Source organism: Zootoca vivipara, chromosome 8, assembly GCF_963506605.1.
Source record: "Zootoca vivipara chromosome 8, rZooViv1.1, whole genome shotgun sequence".
NCBI lineage: Eukaryota > Metazoa > Chordata > Lepidosauria > Squamata > Lacertidae > Zootoca > Zootoca vivipara.
Window position 1 is genome coordinate 14,031,833 of NC_083283.1, and position 15,936 is coordinate 14,047,768.

At 50.5% G+C, this 15,936-nt stretch overlaps 1 protein-coding gene across 1 annotated transcript in view; it reads left to right on the top strand.

Moving 5' to 3' along the window:
* Positions 1–316: 316 nt before the first annotated feature.
* The window catches only part of HAS2 (hyaluronan synthase 2), a 38,268-nt gene continuing 22,648 nt past the window's right edge, over positions 317–15,936 (top strand). Inside the window, exon 1 of the mRNA XM_035126155.2 lies at positions 317–999. The gene's annotated coding sequence lies outside the window, so the exon portion shown is untranslated. The remainder of the gene's footprint in view (positions 1,000–15,936) is intronic.

The window sequence follows — 15,936 nt, forward strand, 5'->3', positions numbered from 1 at the left end:
GAGTGGCGAAATGGAGGGATTTCAAAAGCCCAACTCCCCTCTCCCCACCCCTTCTAACACGAAGAGGAAAAATCAGGTGGTAGTAACACATGTGTATTGTATTTCTCTCTCTCTCTTTTTGCAATTTCTGTTTGCAATTAATTTAATTTAATTCACTCGAGTTTAAACTAGTCCTGTTGAATGGGCAGTTCTCTCCCTCTTCTCTCTCTCCCCCCCCCCCAACTTGCAGGAGTTCCCTCCCTCTCTCCCTCCCTCCTCCTCCTCCTCCTCTCCACCCCCCCACCCTCTCCACCCTATTAAAACAACCTCCAAGCCTTCACTGGTTTTAAAAAAAAGAAGAGAGAGAGACCCCTTAACTTGGAGCAGGCAGAATCTCAGCAGCCAAAGGAAGAGGGGAGGCAGGAAAAAGAAGACGGGAGAGAGAGAGAAAGAGGCAAGAGACGTCTGGAAAATATTATCCACCCGCTACTTCCAACTGCTGAGGCTGCTTGCTGCTGCTACGCCGCCGCCGCCGCCGCCGCCGCCGCGAAGCCTGAGATAGAAGTTCCATTCAGCCCGGACCAAAGAGAGAGAGTGAGACTTTTTTCCCTCCTCTTTTGCCTGTTGATGCTGCGCCGCCTTCAACTTTTCTTAGCAACTTCTGCGGCGGGCGCCTGGACTCTCCACCGCCAGGAAGAAGCCCACCGTCTCCATCTCTCTGGAAGCCAGCTTTGAGAAAAATAAGGAAGGGGCAAGAAAATTTGAAAAAAGGCCAGAAACTTGAAATTTTAGGGAACTGGGATCCAGGTGGGGGAGAAAAGATCCCCTTCTGCTCCTCCTCCCGCCTCCCTGTTTTCTTCCCCATGGTTTGCAGGCCGTTTGGATCCAGCCCCTCCAAACAGCCTCCCGAAAGCGCGAGTTGATCTATTACCTCAATCTGGGGGGGAGAGGACTTCCAGGTCTCCGCACCGCGTCGACGGCCTCTTTGTAGATCTTGGATGAGCAGAGAAGAACTGCAAGGTGAGTGAGGGTTGCTTTAAAAAAATATGGCAATTTTATTTCTGTTTAGGTTTCTTGCAAGAAATCGAGTGGGGGGATTTAGAGGTGAATTATTTATTTTTAAATAAGAGGCGGACATTGTTTCCGAGGAGGGGGACAGAGAAATGTTAGTACAGTATTTGTGGAGCGCCGTCGAGTCAACTCTTTGCGCGCGCGTGCCTTTTAAACCGATGGGAGCGCAGGTCTCTGCCCCGAGGAACAGCCTAATTTAATTGCCGTTGCCGTTGATCACCTGAAGCTTCTTTCAGATAATGCTGTGCATCTCTTTACTGCATTCTGTGTTGGGGAGCCTAATTTAACACCTAGGCTACCTTGGGCGCATCTTCGGGGCTCAACAAGACACGATCCTGCCAAGGTCAACCGCGTTTTAAGGCTGCAATCCTGCGCGTACTTACTTGGGAGTAAAGCCCGTGTGGGCCTAAGCATGGTTAGGTGTTTTTTTTTGGGGGGGGGGTGCGCTTCTCTTCTACTGGGGGAAAATGGTACCTTTGGCCGGATATTGCCCGTTTTCTTTATCCTGGTCTTTAAATCGTTCACCAGCCCCGACTACTCCTGCCAATGCATTGTCGGGGATGGAGCGCCAGGGTTTTGTGGCAGAAGACAACCTACTCGCGAGTAAACCTCATTGGGGCTTGTGCAGGAGTAAATGCATCTAGGTCCTCCTAGGCTTTGGTCTCCCCTCTTTCTCTCATTTCCGTGATAATTGTGGGAACATCCAGAAAATCAATGGAGGTAAATCAGTAAGTCTACTCGCAAGTAACTGGTGTGTGGGTGGGGGTGTCTTGTACGCCTAAGTAAAGGAACAGAGAGTTTTCTCCCCTCGGCTTGCAAGAAATATATATAAAACCACACATGTATGAACACACCTATGTTCTTGGGAGATTTGGAGACATTGATCTGGTTCCAAAATATCAGAGGGAGTCTATCCCGGAAGGCGGGTCTGCTTTCCCCTTCTCTCTTTTTGGACTGCATACACTGTAGCTATTTAGACACTTGTAAAAACATGAAACGTGACTTTGCCACGCCCTCCCCTCCCTTCCCGGTTTCAAATGGGTGGAAGAGTGTGGAGACGGAACCTGGGAAGGAGCAGAAGGCGATGGGGGAGGGGTGCGGGTGTCAGATTCCCAGAGATTTTTTTTTTTAAGGGAGGAAGAGGGGACAGGATGTCTCAACAACCTACAAACCCGAGCCAATAAATTTGCCAATAAATTTGACTGGCGGGAAAAAGGAGCCTGCTCCATCCACAACGCTTCCACCTATGGAACGCGCTGCCACAAGGTGGGTGGCTGGGTGGGGTGCGCTCTTCTTTCGTTTTTCTCTTTCTGAAAGACGAATTGATGGGAGCTACAGATCTGTCAAGGCAAAGGCTGAGAAATGAAGGAGCCGTGTTCGAATGCATCTGAATAGCCAGATGCTGCGGTGGATGGTGTCCGGTGGTGGTGGGGAACATCTGGCTATTGACACACCCCCTCCCCGCCAGCGACCATGGCCAGAGCTGCTGGGAGTTGGGGCTGAGTCCAGCAACATCTGGAGAGCCGGCCTCCCCTCCCCTCTCTAGAAGAAACATCTGTCTGCTCGGTGTTAGGAGAGGGGTGTGTCTGGTTTGGTGAACCCTTTTTGCAAGACCTATCCTGACGCTTCGAAATGCTTGCGGGGGGAGGGGGAGGGAAGCAGAGATAGGCGCCCACCCTATATTAACACATGGGCACCCTGACTCCTCTACCCCACCCCTCAAGATCTGCCAGTGCCTCTTTACTCAGGACTTCAGCCTCGCTGGCTTCAAAGCCCCTTTTACTCCCACGTTGTCTATGCATAGGTTCGCTGCCGCAGCTGGGCGCCGATTTACCGGAGAGAGGAGCAATGCAACTCCTGCCCCCCAGGCCTTGCAAGACTCAATGCTTTGCTACCTTAGAAGGGTATGCGTGGATCGGGGCGATGTTTTTTTGGGGGGGGGGTTCCTGGGTGGGCATCCGTCTTGGAGGATGTGGCGCGCCGGCAGGCGAGGGAAATGAAAGGACGTGGCATCGGCTCCGGAGCCGCGCGCGTGTAGGCAGGGGCCGATCCGCTCTCCCGTCCTCCCCCCATCCGTGGGGCAGGACAAAGGGAACCAGGCTTGGAGGAGGCGGCGCTGGCCCCGGCTTGGCAACCGCCTGCCGGGCTCCAAGATGCCTATCTCTCTCCCTCTCTCCATGCCCTGGATGGAAGCCACCTCATTGTTTAGTTCCCACTGCTTCCCCCCCCTCTTTATTGCTCCGGATTCAGCAGTTTTCTTCCCTCGTGGGGAAGGCACAGCGAGTTTAGCAGGGTTCCTTTTTGCAAAAGACCAAACGTAAAAGTGTCTGGTTGCAATAGGCTTCGACAGGGCGCAGCTGGAGCGGTTCATTATGGGGAGGAGGCGGCGGCGGCGGCGGCGGGGGAGGCCGTGGTTATGGGGCCAGAGTCCAGAGAGGCGACCCACACATGTGCAGCAATTCGCCCCCCAGCGCATGAAAACAAGCCCCGGCCTGCCTGCAGCCCCGCGCCCCCTTGCAAGGCCGGGGAGAGGCGTCTGGGGCCCCGGCCACTTCCTAATCCCCGGCTTGCCTTTTGCAGAGCGAGCAAAAAAAGAAGAGCGAGGTCGCTCAGCTCAAAGCCAGGCAGACTTTTTTTATTGCAGGCTGGGAACCCACGTGGCAGCAGGCAAGACCCAAGATGCAGGGAATGCCGACGATGAGGTCACTGTGTGGGAGGGTCCGCCTCCCCTTTATGACGCGGCGCCGCACCCTCTCCTGATTGGCTCCGGTTATCTGGAAGGGGTTCCCCCGACCGATCCGTGAGACGGCAAGAGGGAAGTGGGGACTTTTTCTACAGCTGGCGCCTCTGAGAGGGAAGAGAAAGGAGGCGTTTCAAGGGGATTCTTGGCATAGGAAGCTCCTTTCGACTTCCCAGCCCTGCCTAGAGAGTCGGGGGATGGAACCCTGGGATCTTCAGTTCTCCCATGGAGCTCAAACTCCCCCCCCCATTATTATTATTTCAGAATAAAAATTTGAGCCACAGCAGATGTGGAAATGGATTGGAAAACAAAAAGGAAATACATTGGGGGGGGGGGCGGACAGGACGGGGACACCCAGAAGAATTAACAAAATAGAACACAACTACTTTATAATATAATAATGTGACATCCACAAAATATAAAATCAAGTATAAAAGTATTAAATCAAACATCTGCATAAGGATATGTTCCCAAATTATAACTATAAATGAGTCTCTTACATATGTACATTATTATAGGATGTTTCAGTATTATAGTATTATAGGATGATTAGGGCTGCCATACGCCTGGGATTTCATAGGCGGAATTGGTTTTTTGTTTTGTTTTTTTGGAATTGACGTTGGAAAAGACAATGCAGGGTTTTTATTTGTGTGTGTTTTTCCTTCCTAAAGAAACCTCAACAGCTTTGGGGTGTCCTGGCTTTTACTTTTTGAAATATGGCAACCATAAGGATGTTACTTTCCCTCAATGTCACTTGATGTTTCGCAAAGCGCGAAAATCGCGAAAATAGCGCTTTGCACATGCGCAAAATGGCGGTTCGGGTCGCGTTCGGGTTAGGAACTTTTCGGGTTATGAACTGCGACCCGGAATGGATCGTGTTCGTAACCCGAGGTATTACTGTAGTTGTAATCCAAAATGGTTGTAATCCAAAACAGTTGCAAACCAAGGTACCACTGTATACAACACACAAGGTTGTGCACAATAAAATCAAAGGAAACACAGACGAAAAGGAGTTCCCCCCCCCACAGGTAGAAAACCTATTTCCATAGGTGCAGGCTGGAGCTAATAACGTTTTACCTGGGTTGGAAGGCTACCCAGCGCTTGCCTACAGAAGTATAAGAATTTTCTTACCATTTTAGTAAACTTGTATCATGTACAGAAGGAAAATAACTGGGTAAGGGGGGGGGAGAGTGACCCTACTCCCAGATAAAATGATTGTTTTATATTTTAACCATTTAAAACAGATGCGGGGAATCGGTGGCCCTTCATATGTTGTTGGATTCTAGCTCTCAACATTCTTAGCCAGCATGGCCAGTGGTCAGGGACGATGGGAGTCTAAGGGGGCAGCTTTTCCAGATGATTGATGGGCCCAACTTAAGTCTCAAGGAGCCAGGGGTGGAGCCAAACACCCTCTGAAAATTGAAGGGGCCTGCCCCGGGCCCCTCAAAAAATACGATGGGGTTGGGAACAAAACTGCCCTAGCCCCTAGGGGTCTGCCCCCAATGATGGGAGTTCCAACATCTGGAGGGTCACACAGAAGCCCCACCCTAGATTTGTGGGCTTTGTTTGTATAAACAGAACTCTGGGTATGGGGTGGTGGGAAGGGACCCTCCTTCCATGCACACAATAATTGCTCTCCCTCCTCTTGCCCCAGATAGTCCAACAAAGCAAAGGCATTGCGGTTGGTAGCACAGAACAATGGAAACAAATAATTGGCTGCATCAAAAGTCCTTGGTGGTCACATCCAGCACGTGTGCTCAGATCCTTTGAAGAAACCAAGGACCCCGAGCACATACTGGAAGCAAGCTTCATTCAAATCAATGGGATAATGCTGAGCAAAGATGCTTAGGATCAGGGTATGAGGGAGAAATAACTTTCCCAAGGCCACAACAAATCCATAAGTAGATTAGTCTCCAGCCTTGAAGGCTGACTGGACCTCATTGCTCGCCACCGAATGCTCTTTGAAATAGTGTGTAACTGACAAGCCTCATATATTATCCCCAGTGGTTTCTCGTTTCCACACATCTTTAAGTAATAGCTATCAGCAGGAGCAGAAAATAAAACTACCACCACCCAGCAGTCTGCACAGGGAACAGGACAATGAGGCGGCTTTGAAATTTGAGACTTGGCATTTTCAGTTCTCTTCCAATCCACTGAGATGATATGCATCAATTTGCAAGCCAGCGGAGGCTGCAGTCCAACACAGGCATGCTAAGGAGTAAGCCTCCTTGAATTCAGTGGGTCTTGCTTATGAGGCAATCAGCACAGGCACAAGCTATCCCCGGGAAGTCTGTTCCGCTGAAATAGATGAGGCTCGCCCTACTGCAAAATCCAGTTAAGTGATTAGAGAAGTGAAACTTGAGGCTAGTTTAGCTTCTGATAGTTCAAAATATAATTGCTGCTGATTAATCCTAGGATCAGCCTAGGATTGCTGCTGATTAATCCTAGGATATAGGACCCAGGTGGCGCTGTGGTTAAACCACTGAGCCTAGGGCTTGCCGATCGGAAGGTCGGCGGTTCGAATCCCTGTGACGGGGTGAGCTCCCGTTGCTTGGTCCCAGCTCCTGCCAACCTAGCAGTTCGAAAGCACGTCAAAATGCAAGTAGATAAATAGGAACCGCTACAGCGGGAAGGTAAACGGCGTTTCCATGTGCTGCTCTGGTTTGCCAGAAGCGGCTTTGTCATGCTGGCCACATGACCTAGAAGCTATACGCCGGCTCCCTCGGCCAATAATGCGAGATGAGCGCGCAACCCCAGAGTCGGTCACAACTGGACCTAATGGTTAGGGGTCCCTTTACCTTTAATCCTAGGATAGCAGTGCTCCTGTTGCTTTGCGCTGTATCAAGACCTGCAGGCTGGGATGGAAAAGAACCATTCTCAGCTATGTACGGTCATCTCCACTATTCAAACCGTGAGTGTGTTGCTTATGTAGCCAAATGGCACCACCCATACATAAGGAAACCCCAGGCTTGAGGAAACCCCAAGGTTTGCAGAAGTATGACAAATCTATAGAAAGGGGATGACTGGGAGTATATGCACACTATACCTTATAAAGCATATTTGAAACACGTTCGTTCCCTCAAAGAATTCCAGGCACTGTACTTTGCCCCTCACAGAGTTGCACTCCCCACCAACCCTGGACAAACTACAGTGCCCAGGATTCTTTGAGGGGAAGGACATGCCTTGAAGGTACTGTATATTGTCTGTACACAAATGTGCTCAGTGGGTACAGAACGCTGGCTGACTTGAGATGCAGTGAACAGAAAACTTGTGGGGAGGGAATGTAAACAGAGTAGCTAGAATCCTGAGCAGGCACATTATGCGCTGCAACATTGCGTTGCAGGTCTCTCCTGTAGACCACTGTTCAGGGGGCAAAGTTGTATTGATATTTGTTAGCATTCCAGCCATTCACACAGTTTGCAATTCTGCAAAGTGTACATTTAGCCACCTCTACATAACTAGTTGCCAGAGGTTGGTGGGTGTTGTTTTTTGTTTTTTGCTAATTATATAGGGGGTTAGGTTCACCTTTAGCCGGTCCAGTATTGCAGAGATTATTTCCTAGCATGTCTTTTCATAGAGGGGCTTGTGTGCATGCACACATCACTCCATGACAGGAATGTGAAAAATAGCTACTGCATGATCTAGCATGGAGAATGGTTTGAAAGATTGCCAGGTAAATCCTCACTCTGGTCACAGGACAGGCTAACTAGGTAGCCTTGAGGCAAATTCCCACCTCTTGCCTGGTTTTATTAAGGACTAGTGGCATTCAGCCCGTTCAGTAAACGGGCGCTAGAACGTGTGAGAGGAGCTGCTGCGTCTTGGAGGAGAAGGGGAGGCAGCCTTCTGAGCGCGCACAAAAGTCTCCGGAACCGGAGGCAAAGTTGAGAGCAAAGCCGGCCCCCGGGCTGCCTCTGTCCATCCCTCGGCCCTACCTCCTTTGCGAGGCCCCCGGGCCGCCGCCACCGCCTTCGCTTTCTTCCCCGCGGAGGCCTCCTTGCGCGCCTGGAACTTGCGCTTCCCCTGAGCCATCGCTCTCGGCCGCCCTGCCTTGCCTGCCTGACTTACTTCCATGCGCCCTGGCAGACTGAGGGAGGGAGGCCTCGAACCCGGAAGTGCAGGCGCTCCTGCAGGGATGAGGGCTGGAGCGGCGCGCGACCCGGAGAAGACCGACAGGGTGCGCGCCTCCTCATGCGCAGGCAGCGAGGGGAAGGCAGCTACGCAGGCTGCTCTTTTCATGAAAATAGGCCAGCTTTTTGGCCGCGACCTTTCCCCCTGACACGTTCCGCTCGGCTGCCGCTGCCTCTTTCTCCTCTGCGCAGCGCCCCCCCCCGCTTCCCCTGAGGGACCCTCGCCCCTCACACCCGCCAGGGTCCTGGGCGCGCGAGTGATCCAGGTGGGGGTGGGGGGAGAGCGCGCGCACGCACGCTTGCTGTTGGTCGCCGGGGGGAGCGTAGGGGGGGATGGGAAATAAAGCAGCCTCCTTGTCCGGCCGGGAGCGGCGGTTGGTCGGCCGTAGGGAAACGGTAGGCAGAGGTGGGGGGGAGCGTGTGTGTCCAGTCTCTGCTGTCCAATCCCTGTGTCCCTGGGGCACATGCGCATTAGCGCGCAAAATGGGACACACAGAAAACTTGGACGCAGAGACACTTGCACTTTATTATATAGGATTAGTTTATGGCTGCTAGTCCTGATCAGGAGGCAGTAAACAGCTGGATGTGAGTTGCCGGAAATCACAAGTTGCATGAGTGGACACTTTTGTGTCCTGCTTGTGGACTTGCTGTGTGTGTGTGTATGTGTGTGTGTGTGCATACTTGGCAATTGTGTGTGTGTGTGTGCATACTTGGCAATTGTAAGAGCAGGCCGCTGGACAAGACGGGGTTTGGGTCTGATCCACCAGGGCTCTCTCCTTGTTCTTTTTGGCCACCACCCACCCCTGCAATATGGCAACAATAGCACTTGCCCTCCCTTACTGAGCCTGCTAGCAATTGCTGGGATAATAAATACGATGTGCTTTGAACACACGCATATGCAATCCTACGCACGCTTACATGGGAGTAAGCAGCATTGGATAAAGTGGAGTTTATGTGCATTCACAGGATTGCACAGTATGAATGCAAAGTATTATTCTCACTGACCAAACACACCAACACTTTCACTTCCAGCACAATATTGTTCAATGGAGGATATTCACATGCTTAGTTATGTGAGTCACTGGGTACTTCCAGCCACACACAAGCCTTCCTTTTTCTCAGTATAGTATCCACCCCTCCCCGTCATTTATTACTAAGAACTCAACATTCCTTCCCAAAATGTTTGCATCCCCACACTTTCCTCATTGCCATCCTTCAAATGATACTTTGTACCATGTTTGTTTTGTTTTGTTTCTTTCTCCAGAAATCAAAATGTAATGCAGCCTGAAACAGGATGACATTATTGTCCCAGGTGCAGAGGTGTGCAGTCAGTCCTGGTTGGGGATCCAGCTTTCTAGTGCCAACCCACCTTGGCATTTATTCATTTCTCCTATTTATATCTCTCCTTTCCTCCCATGAGCTCGAAACGTGCTTCTTCTCCATCTCCCACTTTATCCCTGAAACAACCCTGCGAGGTAGATCAGGCTGAGAGACTGTGACTGGCTCAAGGTCACCCAGTGGGTTTAAACATTGGTCTCTCAGGTCATAGCATTGGCTCTGTGCTCCCCAGATGTCAGGACACCCACCCACCCGGCCTTATTGATGTGGTCCAAAGGAAAGCAAGCAATATGTTTGGCCCCAGCTTGGCTGCTGGATTTGGCAGAAGGAAACCACCATCCAACCACCTTAGGGACTCCACTCTGTATTTGTGTGGGCATTACTCCTTGGCGTTTTCTCCCCCCACCCACCCAAAGATGTTCCTTGTGTAGTAGTATTCCCATCCCACCCAACTAGCAAGGGGTGTGTGTGTGGGGGGGGGTCTTGTCTGTTTCACCATTAAAACATCCCCTTTATAAAGTGGTGTGGGGACACTGCAGAACAAGGACCCCCTCTGCTCTTCTGCCACAAACATATTGCTCTCTATTTTCCTAAAGTCACCTGGAATCCTTACCACTGGTATGCCAGCCTAGGAGCCAACTCCTTTGGCCCCCTCAAGAAAATATGGGGGGGGGGGCGCACACACCTGAAGTTGATCAGAATTGCCATTCAAATGGTGTGTTTGTGCCATGTCTACTGATTTCATAGAATCATAGAATTGAAAGAGACCACAAGGGCCATCCAGTCCAACCCCCTGCCAAGCAGGAAACACCATCAAAGCATTCTTGACATATGGCTGTCAAGCCTCTGCTTAAAAACCTCCAAAGAAGGAGACTCCACCACACTTCTTGGCAGCAAATTCCACTGTCGAACAGCTCTTACTGTCAGGAAGTTCTTCCTAATGTTTAGGTGGAATCTTCTTTCTTGTACAGTGGAACCTCGGTTTATGAACACCTCGGTTTATGAATTTTCGGTTTATGAACGTCGCGGACCCATCTGGAACGGATTAATTCACTTTCCATTACTTTTAATGGGAAAGTTCGCTTCAGTTTATGAACGCTTCAGTTTATGAACAGACTTCCGGAACCAATTACACCCATGTTTCAGTTTATGAACGCTTCAGTTTAAGTACTCCGCGGACCCGTCTGGAACGGATTAATCCACTTTCCATTACTTTCAATGGGAAAGTTCGCTTCAGTTTATGAACGATTACTCCGCGGACCGTCTAGAACGGATTAATCCACTTTCCATTACTTTCAATGGGAAAGTTCGCTTCAGTTTATGAACGCTTCAGTTTATGAACAGACTTCTGGAACCAATTGTGTTCATAAACCGAGGTACCACTGTAGTTTGAATCCATTGCTCCGTGTCCACTTCTCTGGAACAGCAGAAAACAACCTTTCACCCTCCTCTATATGACATCCTTTTATATATTTGAATATGGCTATCATATCACCCCTTAACCTTATCTTCTCCAGGCTAAACATACCCAGCTCCCTAAGCCGTTCCTCATAAGGCATTGTTTCCAGGCCTTTGACCATTTTGGTTGCCCTCCTCTGGACACGTTCCAGCTTGTCAGTATCCTTCTTGAACTGTGGTGCCCAGAACTGGACACAGTACTCCAGGTGAGGTCTGACCAGAGCAGAATACAGTGGTACTATTACTTCCCTCGATCTAGATGCTATACTCCTATTGATGCAGCCCAGAATTGCATTTGATTATGCGGGCCAGAACTTACCTGGGCCCCTCCAATATTTTATTCAAGTTGGCATCCTTGGGTGCCAGTTGTATACTCCCTATCACTAATCCAAATTGGTTAGAATCCTTATTTTGACTATCAGCATGCAAGATAACTCTTAAAAGCAGGGAGAGACCTTCATTTTAACGAAGCATGCCTTCAGCTAAAAGGTATATAAGACTTGAGAGCAATGGCGTAGGCAAACTGACAGTTCAGAATAGGGCCCCACGCCTTTTAATTCAGTGCTACTCGGAGACCCCATATTGGGGTCTCTGAGAATGTACAGCTGGTTTCATGTTTATAATGGCCTGATATTTTTTATGATTATTTCTTTTTTCATTATTGAAAGCTGGGCTCTCTCCTGTTCTTTAATTTGCACTTAAAACAGAGACCTGACGTCGGCTCTGTCTGATCCCTGCAGCGAAGATCAATGACATGTAAAAAATCTGGAAATGATAAATGAGTGGGAGACCAAGGCAACTGGGCTGCAGAGCAGTAAAGCCCTACAGATGTAACATAACTGTTCAGTTTTCCCTTCCACTGGCTCTTAAAACTGGAAGGGGAAAGAATGCTGACAGCTATTTTATGTTCATAATGAATGAACGCTGGGAATCATTTGTACTTCAAAGATGGATTTGCTTCTGCTGCTGCCAAAATTAAGTCTCAGCCAGCTTCCCAGAAATGGGGGTGCCAATCGGCTAATGTAGCAATCGGCTAATGTTATAATTTACAGGTGCCTGCATACGGTTCGAATGTAAATACAGTAAGTGTGAATGTACAGATGGCTACCCTCTGAAACTCCTCCTACCGCTTTTCGGAAGCTGAGCAGCTAAGGATGCAGCCGATCTCTGGTTCATCTGACTGGTTCCTGGCACAGCAGAGAATCCTGTCTTGAATCTGAGGAGGCTGTTCCTGGAAAAGAGGCAGTCTGGGAGGAGAATAAGTCAGGTCATGTGAGGGAGAACTTTAGGCAGAGGTGGAGAAGCATATAATTGGGTAGAAGAATAAAGGTAATCTGTAAAGGACCCCTGGATGGTTAAATCCAGTCAAAGGAGACTGTGGGGCTGGGGCGCTCATCTCGCTTTCAGGCTGAGGGAGCCGGCATTTGTCCACAGACAGCTTTTCCGGGTCATGTGGCCAGCATGACTAAACCACTTCTGGCGCAATGGAACACCGCGATGGAAACCAGAGCTCACAGAAACTCCGTTTACCTTCCCGCCGCAGCGGTACCTATTTATCTACTTGCACCGGTGTGCTTTTGAACTGCTAGGTTGGCAGAAGTTGGGACAGAGCAACAGGAGCTCAGCCCGTTGCACGGATTCAAATTGCTGACCTTCCGATCAGCAAGCCCAAGAGACTCAGTGGTTTAAGTCATGTGACATATTTATGCTGCGCCTGGTCTTGAAACTTTACTCATTTCCATAGAATCATTTAGTCCATGTATTCATCCAGTCAAAGCCCAGGCAATGCAGGGAATCCAGTACTATAGGAGAGGCATTTGCGGACTGTGGTCCATTCCAGTTCATTGTCGAAATGGGTTGAGAGTAACAGGTGTCAACCTGATACTCCCATTTCTAGCAAGTGCCAACCTTCTGTATCTGCTCCAGTGCTTTGCCACTTGTCCCCCGCCCCTGGCCAGCTTGCAGTCATTCTGAGATCACTTCTGAAAGCTCCTCCTGAGTTTGTGCCCAGTCTGAAATTAGAACCGAAAAAAGGCTTTAGTAATCATTATTTCTCCCTTGAACTGGAACAGAGCAGAACCTGAGCCATTGTTTGACAGTCATTATTTGAACCTGAACCAGAACAAGAGTCCTTAGGTTTCCAGTTTGTTTGGGGGGGGGGGGGTTACAGCCTGTATTGGCTAGACGAGTGAGCGAGGAATTCTCCAGTTGTGGCTGTCTTTGACCTCAAGTGGGATTTCCTGGCTATTTGGAATTGTTCCAGCCACCAAGTCTTTCCTTTTGCAGGCTTATCAAATTTGTAACGAGCAGATTGGTGACTGGAACGGTGCCAAGCAGCAGCAGCAGTGGCTGCCACAATCCGGTCCCGATTTTTAACTATCAGATCCTGGACATCAGATAGCAAAGGTCCCGCTTTAAAAGTCCTGTATCAAATGTCGGTGGCTGCAGTCCTGCCCAAGGCTACATTGCTGGAAACCCATTGGCTTCAGCTGTGTTCCGGATTCTGGGCAAAGCAACTTGAGATTTCAATCTTAATAGTGGGACAGATCGGGGAAGTGCTTGTCGATATCAATTTAGCTTGTGTGCCGATGGATTGCATTGCCGCAAGTAACAGAGCTTTTGCATGTGGAAGGTCTCTGGCTCAGTCCCCATCATCTCCAGGTATAGGGAAGAGAGTGGTCACCTCAGCCCATGAAGGTATCTAGCAGTGAAAGAAAGACCCCCAGGTTCAAACCTCGGCATCTCCCAAGTAGTGCTGAAATCCTGGAGGGCCACTGCCAGTCAGCATACCTGCCAAGTTCCTTCTTGAAAAATAAGGGATCGGACCGGAAGTACCAGACCGGAAGTAGCGCTGCCGCCATAGCTGCAGAGGGAGAAGGGGGGACTGTCCCCCCTACCACACACCCCAGCATCTTCTGCCTGAGGTAGGCACCTCATCTTTCCTACTCCCCACAAGCCAGTTCCTATGTCCTTGTGAACACCTTACATTTGGATGGAATGAAATTAAATGCAGAAAAATGAATCGTATAATTTTTTTTTATTTAGTTGGGAGGGGATTGAACCTGCAGCCTCGGCATTATCAGCACCAGGCTCTTACCAACTGAGCTATCCAGGCATCATGCTTTTGACATGTATTTTGTATGAATGAATTCTATGTGCCAGGTTAGGGGTGTGTGTGGAGGGAGTGAGATACAGAGATTACTGTAAGTCCTACAGGATGCTTAACTGTAAAGCAACCGCAAGCAGCAGGGATCTCTTAATTGTCACATTGCTGCAAAGTCTACAGTCTTTGGCTAAACTCAGTATCAACTTGCCCCCACCCCCACCCCGGTCGCTACCGAAGTCAAAGAATTTCCCACAGATTTTTGCTGTGCTTTTAAAGTATGTGGCAAATCTCCCACTGAGTTCAAGGCAAGCCCAAATTACATCTGTCAGGTTGTTTTGATTCATTTGAAACTATGGGCCTAATCAGCTACACCCAGGGCCTTTTTTCACATGACCATTTGGCTCAAGCTAATAACCCTTTTAACTTTACACAGATTTTGGATGCCCCCTGCTTCTTCACCAGTAGTGCTTATCCAAATGTACCACAGTAAGGAGAAGCCGCAGTGGCAGCTTCTGGGGAGATGATGATGATGATAATAATAATTAATTTATTATACCCCGCCCATCTGGCCGGGCCTCGGCCTCCACAGCCACTCTGGGCGACTTCCAACAGAAATATTAAAATACCATAATTTATTAAACATTAAAAGCTTCCCTAAACAGGGCTGCCTTCAGATGTCCTCTAAAAGTCTGGTAGTTGTTTTTCTCTTTGACATCTGGTGGGGGGGGGGTGTTCCACAGGGCGGGCGCCACTACCGAGAAGGCCCTCTGCCTGGTTCCCTGTAACTTGGCTTCTCGCAGCGAGGGAACCGCCAGAAGGCCCTCGGCACTGGACCTCAGTGTCCGGGCAGAACGATGGAGGTGGAGACGCTCCTTCAGATCTCGCGAGAGCGCTGTGATATCTTGCAAGAGCTCTGTAAGATCTTGTGAGATCTCTCCAGAAGCCATTGCCACACAACCCTGGTAAGGAAGACCAGAGGGGGGCAGCGACAGGGGGATAGCACCTTTCCATTTTGCCTTGGGCAGCAAAACAGGATGGGCCACCTCTAGCATACATGTCACCAAGTTGAGCATAGCTGCTGCGCTAGTTTTCCAGCAGAGGGTCACTGTTGCTAACTGGGAGGGGAAGGCGGAGGGGATGCTGGCATGGTGCAGATGCACTGGCAGAGCAAATCTGGTGCTCTCGTCAATGTGTTTGCACCATGTCTAGCTCCCTGTCACCTTGCTCCTCTCCATCCTGGTAAACCCCCCCAGTCAGATGTGGATTTAGGGCAGCACAACCGGTGTCCCCACACTGGGCACTGAGCCAAGGGGGTTGCTGCAACTATGACATAGTGCAGTGTTTCTCAACCTTTTTTGGGCCACGGCACACTTGTTCCGTCAAAAAAATCACGCGGCACACCACCATTAAAAGACGGGGCAAATCCTGGGGGTTGGGAATGGGTGGGGGACTGAGGAATAGGGAGGATGAGGTTGGTGTACTTGCTGAGAGAGCCCTCGAGCACCGCCTCCATTGTCCTGCCTGCTGCCAGCCCCCCGCTCCCTCCTGGGCTGGCCGCGGCTGAGCTGGGGCTGCTGCTGCTGCCGCCACCGCCGCCTCCCTCTGGCCTCCCCGCTGGTGTAGCCGCCGCCGCTGCTCCTTGGCGGCCCGAGAGCCCTCCCCGGCTGGCGGAGGAGGACGGCGAGGAGCCCGCCGAGGTGGGGCGGCTGCTGCTGCGGCTGCTGCTGTTACTGCCGCCGCTGGATGGGGCTGCTGCTGCTCCAGAGTCCCCGCCACCCTGCACCGCTGCCGCCGCTGCCTTCTCCATTGAGCGCGAGGAGGCGGCCTCGGCCATGAAGCGCTGCCTCGCTCAGGGAGCGAGCACGAGGAGATGACGAAGAAACACCCTTCGCGCCCTCGCGCCCTCCAGACTGACCCGGCCGGCTTCCTTTCCGGCGGGTCAGCGCTGCCTATTGGTGGCCGCAAATCGCCCTTCTCGTCGCCTCACGTTGCGGCACAGCAGCCACCGTCTCGTGGCACAGTAGTGTGCCGCGGAACAGTGGTTGAGAAACGCTGACATAGTGCATGTTGCATAATGGAAGGTGGGAGGTGTGACATGCCAAATTTTGGCCTTGCAC